The sequence below is a fragment of the Cryptomeria japonica genome, chromosome 10, assembly GCF_030272615.1.
Source record: "Cryptomeria japonica chromosome 10, Sugi_1.0, whole genome shotgun sequence".
Lineage (NCBI taxonomy): Eukaryota > Viridiplantae > Streptophyta > Pinopsida > Cupressales > Cupressaceae > Cryptomeria > Cryptomeria japonica.
Window position 1 is genome coordinate 793002548 of NC_081414.1, and position 15541 is coordinate 793018088.

At 34.7% G+C, this 15541-nt stretch overlaps 2 pseudogenes; both read right to left on the minus strand.

Moving 5' to 3' along the window:
• Positions 1-8827: 8827 nt before the first annotated feature.
• LOC131046225 (NAD(P)H-quinone oxidoreductase subunit 1, chloroplastic-like) lies at positions 8828-9355 on the minus strand (annotated as a pseudogene).
• An 85-nt stretch (positions 9356-9440) lies between these two features.
• Positions 9441-15497, minus strand: LOC131046226 (NAD(P)H-quinone oxidoreductase subunit H, chloroplastic-like; annotated as a pseudogene).
• Between the last annotated feature and the right edge of the window lie 44 nt (positions 15498-15541).

Genomic DNA, 15541 nt, shown 5'->3' on the forward strand with positions numbered 1-15541 from the left:
AATGGTATCCTTTGCTGGCTTTGCCGATTCTAGCTTTTGCTCTAGCTTAGCAGTACTCTGATTGAATTTGGCAAGTATCTCCTTTGACTCAGTAAGTTCCTTGGAAATAGCAGCATTGAATTCCATCAAGGTTGCATTCTCATAAATGGCCATGTTTAGTTCACCTTGCATTTCTTCTTTTTCCACTATACTCTCCTGGAGATGAGTGGTAAGGGTACTGATTTCTTGCTTCAGCTTGGAGATCTCATGATCTTTGTCCTTTACCAGATCTTTAGCTTTCCTTCTATTCTCAATCTCCTGACTCATTCTGATAGTCAGTCCTTCCAACTCCCTTCTCAGGTTGTCTTTAGATTTATTCAATTTTTCATCTTATTCAACTTGGGCATCCATGTCTGCTTCATTAGAAGAGCTATTTTCAGTAAGTTCCCTTAGTTTCTTAGCATGGTCTCTTCTCTTGGCCAAAGAGGCTTTATAATGGACTTTGAGTTCATCATTGGCTCTCTCGATCTGAGTGAGACGATGAGTAAGTTCCCTCACACTATATTCACCCATATCTCCTTCCAAGTGGTTATACCTATAGAAAGGTTGGCTTTGATACCAATTGATGAATACTAAGAGGGGGGTGAATTAGTATACCAAAAAAATACTATAAGAAAAATATTAAACAATTTAGCAGATAATAGGTGCAACAGATTCACTAATAAATTGGTTAAGATAAATAAAAACCAAATAGCAAACAAATCATTCACCCACAAGAGCACAATCACCATAACACAAGATATTTGACGTGGAAACCTAAATGGGAAAAACCACGATGAGCGAAAATTCACAAGTAGCTATCTGCAGAATAGTAACCAGACCGGTTAGGGTCATATAATGTTCTTCACTAGAATAGATCCTATTAGGAATTTAGATCTTTGTTAGAAGATAACTCCTGTTAAAGACTACCTATTAGAGGATTTAAGATCCATAGTTGTGAACCACCTTGTTAGAGGATTTACAAAGGCTTTCCTGAGCCTACCCAGTTAGGGCATTAGACTTATGGAAGATGTGAGTAATCAACAAGTGAATGATCTAGATAATAGCACAATATGCTTAATTAGATCCTTGACAACTCCTTGTTAATGCATTTCAACATTACTTCAATCTTCTATATCTACACACTCTATCTCTTCACAAAGACCTAACCTTCTCTTCATTGATCGCACATAATAACCTTCCCTTTTCTGTGTCACACACAAAATCTAGACATGATGTCCTTATAAAGGAATCTGATTTCATGTCGGTCCAATAAGATTAGACTACAATTTCCTAGGTACAGTGCATCTAGACACATTTGATAACATGACACAAAAACACTGCCAAAGTGTCGGTGGATGATAACTCATCACACATTATAATAATACCGGTTGGTAGCTCATCACAGATATGTATTGGTTAATACAATATACCAATTACCGATTGTCAAAAATGAAGACTGCAAGATCGCAATGTTCCGATCAATAATAGATTAATATGGGCACTGATTAATTAATCTATAGATCAATAATAGATTATGATCAATCACACTTGTGACATTATTAATGGAATATTATTAATTCCTGATTTGTCAAACAAAATTATTTTATTTATCAGATACTCTTTGATCGGAGCTCAATCTGAGTAATCGTAGAAGTGATTAAAACATAAAATTTGTTTGTAGTTTCTTCAGACATACTAAGTTAATATGTTGAGCTCGGAATTGTTTAAATTATTAAATTTTCAACAACCAATATTGGCAAAAATCCTAAAGCAATATGATCATAATTTAATTCATGACAATTGTAGGTCGAAAGTTCACATTCTTCAGTCATCGCCAAATAATTTGTAGAGCAATATTCCACACAATTTCCACAAAAGATACAAATTCCAAAATCAATACTATAATTTTCCAATCCTTTTTTCCTAATATCTATTCCGACTTTCAAATCCACAATAGGTAGATTGATTGGGCATACATGGATGCATACTTCACAATCAATACATTTATCAAATTCAAAGTGGATCCTCCCATGAAATCGTTCTGATGGAATCAATTTTTCATAGGGATATTGAATAGTAATAGGTAAATGATTCATGTGATATAAGGTAACCATAAAACCTTGACCGATGTATCTCACAACCTATATTGCTTGTTCACTATAATTCATAAACCCAGTTACCATGGAGAACATGTGTAAAATCTCCTTGAAATAATCATTTCATATAAATTTCTTTCTCTTCATACATTTGATCTATCAAATTTGGATATATTGCAACCCTCTTCACGAAGAAGAAAAGAGAGTTAGTCACAATATAATTTGGAAAGAAGTTGTTAGTAATAGATTACCCAAAGAAATAGGTAAAAACAATTCCACCCAAGATCCAATAATTGGTCCATTATTATCCTAGGCAAGGTCCATCTTGTCATAATAGAAATAAATAAGAACATATAGGCTTTAGTTAATATAATTAGGATCGTAATTGTTATATTAATGACCCCATTAATTCTAGAAAGAGAATCACATTCAAAATCTTCTAGAATGGTTATGGATGAAATTGATAAGTTCCATCTGTCCAAGTAAAGAATGGTTACAAAGAATGAAGAAGATAATAGATTTAGGTAAGAAGCAACATAAAATAAACCAAATTTGATACCCGAATATTCAGTTTGATAATCCACTACCAATTCTTCTTCCGGTTCTCATAAATCAAAGGGAAATCTCTCACATTTTGCCAGAGATGAGATGAAAAAATCTAGAAACCTTATAGGTTGGCGCCACAAATTCCATCCTAAAAAACCATGTTTGCATTGTGCTTCAACTATATAAATTTTACTATCACTGTTTTCATCTCTATTCCAAAACCGTACATGAAACATTCACTTCATACAACTTGTCAATGGTCATTAAGAAACAAAGAACAAAATAAAAAAAAGCACCAGAATATTCATAAATTGAACCAATGAGATTCCGCTTGCTACAAATAATATGAGATTTTGAACCTATCTCAACTTTTAGTATTTTTTTGTGGGAGAAAGAAAACTATGGAAAGGATTACTTCGTTCTAGATAGCCATATTTTTTAACTAGATAGAAACATATTCTAGATTGGGGTTCTAGAGAAATACAACTTGATCATCTCTACCAATGTCAAGTCCTTATTGTTATCCCATTTCTATGGAAATATCTCTAGTCTAGAAATTAGTTTCTTTTTTTTTCACTAATCTTTTTTATATCTTAGTGTTTCTCACCTTCCACCTTTGCTTGATTTTTGGTATATATGATAGTAACTTTATACTTTTTTCCTTTGCCTCCCAGCTATTGGGCCCCAATGGCTAATATATGAACTAGGGTACACAATTTTCACTAATTGTGCATGCTCTCACTCTTGTACATGGGGGAAGGGACTTAATCATCTTACTACAAGATTTGCAAATTGTTTGATCTCACCCATATAACTATCTAGTTTTTTGATCATGTTGGTGTAAATAATTATTCATCTTGGATATTATTACACCTTAAGTTTACTTAGGATAATGCACTTCATAGTAGTTTGGGTATGAGACACTTGGGTGTTTGTGCCACATTGGGATAGTGTGTGTACGATAATTTCCACCTTTTATGGTGTTGATCTTGTTACTACTTTATCATATCCACTTATAATGGAGTGATAATTCCACCTTCAGTGGGTGATCCACCTCATGTGGAATATTTTATTGTTTTGATTATGTAAAAATAGGTTTTTGGAAGGAACCCCAACCTTAATACAAATTAGGAGAAAGATAAAACATTAAAGTGGAAGAAAATTGTGCTTGATCACCCAAACAAAAAATAGTTCCCAACCAAAACAAAAAGGGAACTCAAAACACAGAAAGTCGCACTAAGACAGCTAAAGGATAGCAAAAGGACAATACAAACACAAAGACAGAGACAAAGATAGCTAAATATTTTATTTTTTCTCCTACCTACCCTTGTTTCTTATTGAGCCACATGTCATGTTTGTGTTCTCACATATCCATATAACCTTACCTATATATGCAGGCTCATATTTATAGTATGTATCAACTATTGAACTATTGATCATTTATCGATTGATGAGAATACAGTTTATTCTTGTCCTATATTTTGTCTCTCCTTTGAACTTTTCATTGAGCTCTTGATCTTGGCAAAATCTCACATGGAATCAGAGCCATTAGAGCACCATTGATTTGTCCTTGAGAGGCATTATTGCGACATCAAGAGATAGATCTGAGGAGAAACATCTTTTGGAGGCATCCTAGACCCGATTTGACCTCACCATTGTGTCTGGGTGGCTATTTACATGAATTTTGAGTATAAATTTGACCTATTTTAGTGAAAATTAGATTTCGGACTTGGAGGAAAATTTTTGCCCAATTTAAGCAGTACTGTACGAATTTTTGGAACATTTTTTTTAAAAAAATTCTGCAAAATTTCCTTTTATTATTCGCAAAAAAAAAAAAATCGAAAAAAAATCTGTTTTTATGGGGGTTGTGCCCCCTATTGACCGTCGTACTGCAGATTTCATTGTTTGCAGGGCCACTGTACCATGCGGATCACCAGCTCCACCCATTGGTCAACCTTCTCCCTTGCCAACGACCCTGCTGCCAATGACCCTGCTACCAATGACCCTATTGTATGAGAACCGTTCCAGACTATTTGGGCCCCTTGGTAGCCGCGTACTGTACCTATCTCCCAGCTTGTGCTGTAGCTCCATACATCGGTCGACTGTGCTGTCCTACCGCGAGCGAGCGGTTTTGTCTCACCATTAGCAACTAGTTCCACATCGACCGCCTTCTGGCATCAGCCTCGCCTCTTGGCTCCCTGCCCCTACCCTGACCACCGATGTCTGGTCACCATCTGTCGGTTGTCGTTTGTTGTGGCCCCCACATCAACTCCACCCCCCACATGGCCCCCGACCTCCAGCCAGACCGCCACGTGTGCAGTCATACGCCTAGTCATCTACCATATAGTCCACATGGTAGACTAGTCAGCACACCATGTGGGCACCCTGCCACATCAATATCCCAGTTGGTTGTCAAATCACCAGCATTCATCAGCACCACCTCAGCCTGATTGTACATACATGTCATCTATTCTACACCACTTGGCATTTTTTGATTGCGCCATGTCAGCAGTCCATATGGTATAGATGCCCAATCAGCAAGGAGGTGAATTTTTCGCAATGACTAGATGACCATCAAATTTAATATCGTGAATTGCTAACATCGTCATTTAAAAAAAAATTGACATGCCCCCTCCATTGAGATTTTTGATTTTGTAGTTCAACTTCAAATGGCCATATCTTGCTCATTTTTGCTCCCTTTTTGTTGTATTGTTTTTTGAAATGGGCTAGAATTTTGTGTACTGTCTCATGGTGGCATTATTTTTTAATTTTTATGGACAAACTATTCATAAATCTCATTTTTTGGTGACTATACCTATCCAATCCCCATTTTTGCAACTTCTAGGACACTATTTGGGCTCATATGAACTCCTTTTTAGGTGCCATTTTTTTTAGAAGTGCATAACTTTTTATCTAATCTCATAATATGCTATTAGTTTATAGCGATTTTGGGTACAAATTGTACTTTCAGCATATGGTCTTTTTTGACCAATTTGACACTTGTATTGCATAGATCTATCTTGCTAGTCTTTTGCATTGTACTTCTGACCCTATTGCAAAAGTTGTGAAAAAAAAACCATAAGTCCACCTTCCCAATGTTTGCAAGTGGCCTATTGTACATGCACTACATATAAAGTGCCAAAATCATCATTTTGGGGGGTACTTTGATTGATTGAATTTTTGGGGGTGTCTCTTGTGCTCTTGTGTTCCTTCATTTTTTCTGCTATGGGTTCTTATAAGTTTTCTCTCTTAATTCCTCATAATTATGCTAATTGGAAAATTGATGCATGGAGTAAACTTATGGAAAAGGACTAACTCATTATATTGATGGAACTATTGTTGCTCCCGCTGATCCTAAGGCTGATCTTGTTGGTCACTTAGATTGGCTCACTAAAAATATCATGGCAATTGGTACCTTAAGAAAGTATGTATCAAAGGATCTCATTTTTCATATTGAGAAATCTACTCTAATCAAGGATTCTTGGAAAAAGTTTCATGACTTGTATGGTCAAGTTGATGAGACTAAGGGATATCAGATTGATAGTGATCTCACCATGTTAGATCCAAAGAACTTTGATACTATACAAGATTATGTTACTAAGGCAAAAGAGTTCAGGGCACAACTCACGGATTGTGGCATTGATAAGAAGGATACTCAATTGATCTTCAATTTGATGGGAAATCTTCCACAAGAATATGCAACATTTGTTTATAGTTTCAAAACCCATAGGATGACAATGGGTTAAAGCTACATAATGCCTACATTTGATGCTTTTGTCAAAATGTTGATGATGGAACAAACTAAGTTGAGAAGCATGGGCATTCTTAAGACTTCTAAGTCTCAAGTATTAGTGGCAAATCAAGGGAACAAAGGAAACCAAGGAAATGACAACTCAAATAAGAATAAATGGAAATCAAAACCCAAGGACAAAGCATCACCTTCTCAACAACAAGGAGATTCATCCTCTTCCAAGAAGGATAATTCACCAAAGAGGGAGAGACCTACTTGTGCCTATTGTAAAAAGTTTGGTCATGAGGAGCATCATTGCCATTCTAAGAAGATTGATGAGCTCACACACATCCTCAAAAAGCATAACATTGATTTGCCTAATGTCCACAAGAAGGATGATTCATCAACTTCTACTTCCACTTATTCAAAATGGAAAGGGAAAGCATTCATGGCTTATACAAGTGGGAAGACTCACTCTTTTGGGACAAGAAAAGGAAAAGATCTTTGTGTTGCTACAAGTCATGATTCAGGGAGATGGCTTCTATATATAGGGGCTTCTCATTAAATGGCATCTTCACAGTTGATGTTCTCTTCATTTGAACCCTGAACCATGCCGCAGATTTTGATGGGCAATCATACATACATGGATGTGATTGGGAAAGGATATATTGCCATTGGGGATAACTCCTTCAATAATGTATTGTGTGTACCCCATTTGACAAACAATCTCCTTTCTATCTATCAAATCACACATGGCACAAGTAAGAGAATTGTGGAGTTCACACCTGAGTCATTTTTCATTAGAGACTTGAAGACTAGAGCTATCATTGCGACTAGGGTGGTTGATCATGCATCTCAGTTATACTCCTATTTAGATTTTGTTGATGATTATGATTTCACATATGATGATTCTAGGCATGATGCTCACACTTCTTGTGCTGATTCATATTTTGAGGAGAACTTTGGGTACATGAACTTGGGGATTCTCACATGTGACACCATTCTTGAGCCTTGTGTTTCATCTCCTCCTATTGATATCACATCACCTATTGCACCTAATGATGCAGATAGTTGCCTTCATGTGATTAAGTGCAGTAGGATATTTTATGGGATGAGTACTTGACAAACATTGCAGGTTTGTTTGTGGAATCCTACATTGCAGATTTGGGAGACATCATTGATGATATCCATCTTCTCTTTGATGAAGACGATCCTTCTTCGATTGTTGCGAGGGAACACTCTGACCCTTTTGTTCATTCTCTACATGATCATTCTTTCGAAGTTGACATGATTGTGGATACTTATGTACAATGGTTGGAGGGGGTATTTGTATGTTTTGAGGAGACAGTGTGGAGTAGTTCACCACCTTTGGAGGAGGTATCTTTCAACATCAACACGGGGACACTTGAGAAGTTTTCAGAGACTCCATTAATCATGATTTTTTCTCATACATCTTCCCTTCATGATTGGAGAGACTTCATGGCTACACCTTTGGTTTTGTTTCTTCCAAAGGGGAGGAATGTTGTTTGACGTTCATGGAGTAGTTTCTTCATACATCATCAAGCTTCTATCATTGGTGCAAATTCTACATTGAGGGGGGGCTTCCTAGCTTCTCTTCCTCTCTCATATGGGGGAAATTTTTCCTCACATGGGTTTCATTCCTCACATACTTCTATGAGAGTTCTCTTGTATATATTTCATCTCTCTTTTGGGGGAGGGCCTTTTCCCATTGGGTTTTTCTCTCTTTCCCTGCTTTGTGAGAGATTTCATTGTATTGGTTTGCATGCATTTGCACATGGGTACGTAACATGGCCTCATAGTCGAGACCCATCTTGCATTGCTTAGTTACATTGTAGACTTAAGTGCATTCCTCTAAGTTGAACTTAAGGGGGGGTATTGGTAAAAATAATTATTCATCTTGGATATTATTACACCTTACTAAAGTTTACTTATGATAATGCATTTCATAGTAGTTTGGGTATGAGACACTTGGGTGTTTGTGCCACATTGGGATAGTGTGTGTAGGAGAATTTCCACCTTTTATGGTGTTCATCTTGTTACTACTTCATGATATCCACTTATTGTGGACTGATAATTCCACCTTCGGTGGGTGATCCACCTCATGTAGAATATTTTATTGTTTCTCCTACCTACCACACCTATTTCGTACCTACCCTTATTTCTTATTGAGCCACATGTCATGTTTGTGTGCTCGCATATCTATATAGACTTTCCTATATATGCAGGCTCATATTCATTGTATGTAACAACTTTTGAACTATTGATAATTTATCTATTGATGAGAATACAATTTATTCTTGTCCTATATTTTGTCTCTCTTTTTTACTTTTCATTGAGCTCTTGATCTTGGCAAAATATCATAGATCGGAATGAAGGAATCCCATTCACTTCTTTTTTTCCCTCTTTTTAGTTATTAGTAGAAATAAAAAGAGGAAAAAATGAATCTCATATTCCAATGAATCACACACAGAGATATAGATAACACACATAAAGGTAAAGGAATTTCATAACTAATAGCTTGAGCAGCAGCTCGAAGACCACCTAAAAACAAATATTTGTTATTTTATCCATATCCTCCTATAAGCAGTCCCAAGAGAGCAATACTTGAAATTGCAATCCAAAAAAAAATGCCTATACTAAGATCCATTAAAATAATGTGGTGACCAAAGGGAATAACTAAATACCCTAAAAAAATAGGTATGACCACTACCACTGGTCCAATACTAAATAACCAAATATCGCCCCTAGATGGAATAATATCCTCTTTTGGCAGTAGTTTTATTCCATCTGTCAAGGCTTGAATAATTCCCAAAGGGCTGATGCATTCAGGTCCAATGCGTTGTTGTACTCCCGCAAATATTTTTCTTTCGAGCCATACCATAACTAATAATCCTATTGTAATTACCAATAGAAGGATAATTCTGTCGATTAGAATCCATATAAGACTAGATATTTCTTTTGAAAATCCCAATCAAGAAAATAAATTGATAGCTTGTTCTTCGAGATCTTTTATATTAATCACCATTTTAATGATCAAGCTCTCCCATAATTATATCTATACTACCCAAAATCATCATGATATTAGCTAATTTCATCCTTTCAATCAGTTGAGGAGGGATCTGCAAATTAATAAAACCAAGTGGTCGAATTTTCCATCTCCAGAGAAAATTTTCATCATCTCCTATAAAAAAAAATCCTAGTTCCCCTTTGGGAGCTTCTAGCCTCATGTAATGTTCTTGTTTTGATAACTCAAAAGTAGGGGAAGGTTTTTTCTAATAAATCAAGATTAAAAATTGTTCCATTGTGAATCTTTTCCCTTATTTAAATGTCGAACCTCTAAATTCTCGTTAGGACCTCCCAGAATTACTTCTATGGCTTGTCTAATTATTTGTATATATTCTTTTATTTCCCCAATTTGAAGCAAATAACAAGCTAATGAATCTCCTTCTTTTCACCATTGTATTTTCAAATCCAATTCATCGTAGCATTCATAATGATCCACTTTACAAAGATCCCATTGGATTCCGAAAGCTCATAGCATAAGTCCTGATAAACTCCAATCTATTACTTCTTCTCTACTAATAATTCCTACTCCCTCAACTCATTTCAAAAAAATAGGATTGCGTATAATAAACCTTTCATATTCTATCACTTTTGGGAAGAAATAATAAAAAAAATCTAAGCATTTATCTATCCAACCATAGCTACAAATACTCCTCCAATACATAAATAATTATGCATCATTTGCATGCCCGTGGAAGTTTCAAATAAGTCATATATCATTTCCCTCTCTCTTAAAATATAAAAGAAAGGATTTTGTGCACCAATATCAGCCATGAAAGGTCCAATCCATAACAAATGAGAAACTATATGACTTAACTCTAGCATAATCATTCTAATATAGCTATCCCTTTTAGGTATTTGCATATTTTCCAATTTTTTTGGCACATTAACTGTTATTGCCTCTGTGAACATAGTAGCCAAATAATCCCATTGTGTTACATAGAGGAGATATTGAACAATTGTTCGGTTCTCAAGAAATTTTTCCACCCCTTTAGGTAAATAACCTAATATAGGATCATAGTAAATAACATCTTTACCATCTAGAGTAACAATCAGTTGAAGAACACCATGCATTGATGAATGATGAGGACCCATACTTACCATCATGAGGTCTTTCTCCCTAGCAACCATAATAATAACTCTTCTCCAGGTTTTTCAAAAATCAATGAGAACAAAAGAAAGATTGACTCATTAAGATCCAGAATTTAATAAACCATAATTGGATCTAAAAATTTCATTCGAAATTAACACGGTCCATGCATATGTAATTGACGGATTAAACTTTTATAACAAAGTCATTTATGTTTACCCACAATTTTCCACAAACCTCTTTGGGACGAGTAGTCTCTTCTGTGTAGGTTCAAATGTTCAGTAAGTCTTTTAATTCGATTGGTTAAATAACATACTTGAGATTCAACATATCCTCTTTGTTCTTTAAGAATCAAAGAGGGGCGAACGGAAAAAAACTTTATCATTAAAAAAAATATTCCGAAGTTCAATATTATTGATTTCATTTAGAATAAGAAAAAATAATGAGATCCATTTCCTTTTGTTCATGGTCCATATTTTCTGACATTTCGATCGAATTTCTCATAGACATAGAAAAATAAAATGCAACTTTCATAAAATAAAGTGACCATACCAGCAAGATTTAATGTGGGAGCCGAGATTATTAAAAATAATGATGCACTTTCCTTTTCCATTGGAAAAGAAAAAAAAAGATGACATAATGATTCATAAATTTCCCATCTTGAAGGTCAGAGAGAAGGGTTAAAGTGGATTATAGAATAGTGTCCCTTCTGCCTGAGCATCTTTCCAAGTACCTCCAAGAGACCCTAGAGATTCCCATTGCTTGTCTTATAGGGTGTACACCACTTCCTCTAATTTCTTCATCATTTTCGAGATCTTCTTGTTATTGCCTCTGTGAACATAGTAGCCAAATAATCCCATTGTGTTACATAGAGGAGATATTGAACAATTGTTCGGTTCTCAAGAAATTTTTCCACCCCTTTACGTAAATAACCTAATATAGGATCATAGTAAATAACATCTTTACCATCTAGAGTAACAATCAGTTGAAGAACACCATGCATTGATGAATGATGAGGACCCATACTTACCATCATGAGGTCTTTCTCCCTAGCAACCATAATAATAACTCTTCTCCAGGTTTTTCAAAAATCAATGAGAACAAAAGAAAGATTGACTCATTAGGATCCAGAATTTAATAAACCATAATTGGATCTAAAAATTTCATTCGAAATTAACATGGTCCATGCATATCTAATTGATGGATTAAACTTTTATAACGAAGTCATTTATGTTTACCCACAATTTTCCACAAACCTCTTTGGGACGAGTAGTCTCTTCTGTGTAGGTTCAAATGTTCAGTAAGTCTTTTAATTTGACTGGTTAAATAACATACTTGAGATTCAACATATCCTCTTTGTTCTTTAAGAATCAAAGAGGGGCGAACGGAAAAAAACTTTATCATTAAAAAAAATATTCCGAAGTTCAATATTATTGATTTCATTTAGAATAAGAAAAAATAATGAGATCCATTTCCTTTTGTTCATGGTCCATATTTTCTGACATTTCGATCGAATTTCTCTTAGACATAGAAAACTAAAATGCAACTTTCATAAAATAAAGTGACCATACCAGCAAGATTTAATGTGGGAGCCGGGATTATTAAAAATATTGATGCACTTTTCTTTTCCATTGGAAAAGAAAAAAAAAGATGACATAATGATTCATAAATTTCCCATCTTGAAGGTCAGAGAGAAGGGTTACAGTGGATTATAGAATAGTGTCCCTTCTGCCTGAGCATCTTTCCAAGTACCTCCAAGAGACCCTAGAGATTCCCATTGCTTGTCTTATAGGGTGTACACCACTTCCTCTAATTTCCTCATCATTTTTGAGATCTTCTTGTTATTGCCTCTGTGAACATAGTAGCCAAATAATCCCATTGTGTTACATAGAGGAGATATTGAACAATTGTTCGGTTCTTAAGAAATTTTTCCACCCCTTTACGTAAATAACCTAATATAGGATCATAGTAAATAACATCTTTACCATCTAGAGTAACAATCAGTTGAAGAACACCATGCATTGATGAATGATGAGGACCCATACTTACCATCATGAGGTCTTTCTCCCTAGCAACCATAATAATAACTCTTCTCCAGGTTTTTCAAAAATCAATGAGAACAAAAGAAAGATTGACTCATTAGGATCCAGAATTTAATAAACCATAATTGGATCTAAAAATTTCATTCGAAATTAACATGGTCCACGCATATCTAATTGATGGATTAAACTTTTATAACGAAGTCATTTATGTTTACCCACAATTTTCCACAAAGCTCTTTGGGACGAGTAGTCTCTTCTGTGTAGGTTCAAATGTTCAGTAAGTCTTTTAATTCGACTGGTTAAATAACATACTTGAGATTCAACATATCCTCTTTGTTCTTTAAGAATCAAAGAGGGGCGAACGGAAAAAAACTGTATCATTAAAAAAAATATTCCGAAGTTCAATATTATTGATTTCATTTAGAATAAGAAAAAATAATGAGATCCATTTCCTTTTGTTCATGGTCCATATTTTCTGACATTTCGATCGAATTTCTCTTAGACATAGAAAAATAAAATGCAACTTTCATAAAATAAAGTGACCATACTAGCAAGATCTAATGTGGGAGCCGGGATTATTAAAAATAATGATGCACTTTCCTTTTCCATTGGAAAAGAAAAAAAAAGATGACATAATGATTCATAAATTTCCCATCTTGAAGGTCAGAGAGAAGGGTTACAGTGGATTATAGAATAGTGTCCCTTCTACATGAGCATCTTTCCAAGTACCTCCAAGAGACCCTAGAGATTCCCATTGCTTGTCTTATAGGGTGTACACCACTTCCTCTAATTTCTTCATCATTTTCGAGATCTTCTTGTTATTGCCTCTGTGAACATAGTAGCCAAATAATCCCATTGTGTTACATAGAGGAGATATTGAACAATTGTTCGGTTCTCAAGAAATTTTTCCACCCCTTTACGTAAATAACCTAATATAGGATCATAGTAAATAACATCTTTACCATCTAGAGTAACAATCAGTTGAAGAACACCATGGATTGATGAATGATGAGGACCCATACTTACCATCATGAGGTCTTTCTCCCTAGCAACCATAATAATAACTCTTCTCTAGGTTTTTCAAAAATCAATGAGAACAAAAGAAAGATTGACTCATTAGGATCCAGAATTTAATAAACCATAATTGGATCTAAAAATTTCATTCGAAATTAACACGGTCCACGCATATCTAATTGACGGATTAAACTTTTATAACGAAGTCATTTATGTTTACCCACAATTTTCCACAAACCTCTTTGGGATGAGTAGTCTCTTCTGTGTAGGTTCAAATGTTCAGTAAGTCTTTTAATTCGACTGGTTAAATAACATACTTGAGATTCAACATATCCTCTTTGTTCTTTAAGAATCAAAGAGGGGCGAACGGAAAAAAACTTTATCACTAAAAAAAATATTCTGAAGTTCAATATTATTGATTTCATTTAGAATATGAAAAAATAATGAGATCCATTTCCTTTTGTTCATGGTCCATATTTTGCGACATTTCGATCGAATTTCTCTTAGACATAGAAAAATAAAATGCAACTTTCATAAAATAAAGTGACCATACCAGCAAGATTTAATGTGGGAGCCGGGATTATTAAAAATAATGATGCACTTTCCTTTTCCATTGGAAAAGAAAAAAAAAGATGACATAATGATTCATAAATTTCCCATCTTGAAGGTCAGAGAGAAGGGTTACAGTGGATTATAGAATAGTGTCCCTTTTGCCTAAGCATCTTTCCAAGTACCTCCAAGAGACCCTAGAGATTCCCATTGCTTGTCTTATAGGGTGTACACCACTTCCTCTAATTTCTTCATCATTTTCGAGATCTTCTTGTTATTGCCTCTATGAACATAGTAGCCAAATAATCCCATTGTGTTACATAGAGGAGATATTGAACAATTGTTCAGTTCTCAAGAAATTTTTCCACCCCTTTACGTAAATAACCTAATATAGGATCATAGTAAATAAAATCTTTACCATCTAGAGTAACAATTAGTTGAAGAACACCATGCATTGATGAATGATGAGGACCCATACTTACCATCATGAGGTCTTTCTCCCTAGCAACCATAATAATAACTCTTCTCTAGGTTTTTCAAAAATCAATGAGAACAAAAGAAAGATTGACTCATTAGGATCCATAATTTAATAAACCATAATTGGATCTAAAAATTTCATTCGAAATTAACACGGTCCACGCATATCTAATTGACAGATTAAACTTTTATAACGAAGTCATTTATGTTTACCCACAATTTTCCACAAACCTCTTTGGGATGAGTAGTCTCTTCTATGTAGGTTCAAATGTTCAGTAAGTCTTTTAATTCGACTAGTTAAATAACATACTTGAGATTCAACATATCCTCTTTGTTCTTTAAGAATCAAAGAGGGGTGAACGGAAAAAAACTTTATCATTAAAAAATATATTCCGAAGTTCAATATTATTGATTTCATATAGAATAAGAAAAAATAATGAGATCCATTTCCTTTTGTTCATGGTCCATATTTTCTGATATTTCGATCGAATATCTCTTAGATATAGAAAAATAAAATGCAGCTTTCATAAAATAAAGTGACCATACCAGCAAGATTTAATGTGGGAGCCGGGATTATTAAAAATAATGATGCACTTTCCTTTTCCATTGGAAAAGAAAAAAAAGATGACATAATGATTCATAAATTTCCCATCTTGAAGGTCAGAGAGAAGGGTTACAGTGGATTATAGAATAGTGTCCCTTTTGCCTGAGCATCTTTCCAAGTACCTCCAAGAGACCCTAGAGATTCCCATTGCTTGTCTTATAGGGTGTACACCACTTCCTCTAATTTCTTCATCATTTTCGAGATCTTCTTGTCTATCATTTTCAGAATCTTCTTTTTTGGGCATGATAAAATTCGGGATCCATGATACAAATTGATAATAATTATCAA